Source organism: Etheostoma spectabile, chromosome 4, assembly GCF_008692095.1.
Source record: "Etheostoma spectabile isolate EspeVRDwgs_2016 chromosome 4, UIUC_Espe_1.0, whole genome shotgun sequence".
Classification (NCBI taxonomy): Eukaryota; Metazoa; Chordata; class Actinopteri; order Perciformes; family Percidae; genus Etheostoma; species Etheostoma spectabile.
The window spans coordinates 28,180,780-28,181,784 of record NC_045736.1 but is presented as its reverse complement, the minus strand read 5'-3'; positions in this window follow the sequence as shown (position 1 = coordinate 28,181,784).

Here is a 1,005-nt window from a genome sequence, read left to right as displayed (position 1 = left end):
AATGAACCACTGAAACAATTTTGGAAACATTATTTTAAGATACCAAAGAATCTTTGGTGTTGGATTGATCAATATTGAAATCAATCAGAATCAATAAATAAGGCCTCTGTTGTATTTCTGTGTTGCAAAGTGGGATGTAATCAATGACAAAACGATGCCATGTGTCTATACTGTGCTGTAATATCCCCCCCTCCCTCAAAAGAATCAATGTTTGTATCAAATCGTGAGTCAAAAATCGTGATACTAACCGAATCCTGGGTTTGGTGTATCGTTACAGCGTTTATATACATATCCATATTATTCATGTGGATTTGTTCGTTATTTGTTATTTTAACATCCTGTTATGATGTATGTGTATGTAGTGTGTGATGTCTGTAAACTACTGGGACCTTGAATTTCCCTTGGGGATCAATAAAGTATCTATCTATCATGTGATTGCAGTAGACAAACAATTACTTTTTTTATTATAAAAAAAATGAATTGATTTTTGGAATTCTATGAATCAATCTTGAATCAGTAGAGCTTGAATAGCAATTCGAATATGAATCAATTTTTTTTTGCACACTTCTAATATCCAACATAAATCTCCTCTGTTCATTAGTTCATGTTGGTTTTGACTTCCTCCTTTTGCTGAACTGAACTGTCATGGTCCTGTTCTCTGCACAGCCTATGGACCTCACAATGTATTCCTGGTATAGAAGTAGCAGCTACAGAATTACTGTTATAACTGTTTAATATGTAGGGTATCTTAAATCATGTCATGTTTAATTAGGTCTGCTTAGTCAGTGCCAACTCATTTTTCTGCTGGTTAAGAAATTTGCATCCCAATGGTGTTTTATTCAGCTGGAGGTTTCCCACTTTTGATGATGAATGTCCCATTTGGTTTCTTGAAACTTCATCAAATGTACATCAAATTAAATCAGGGCAACACTTGGAAATATTGCACATGACTACCTATTTTGATCACAGTGTCCCTTATATATGCAGCCATCGTAGGGAAGAAGA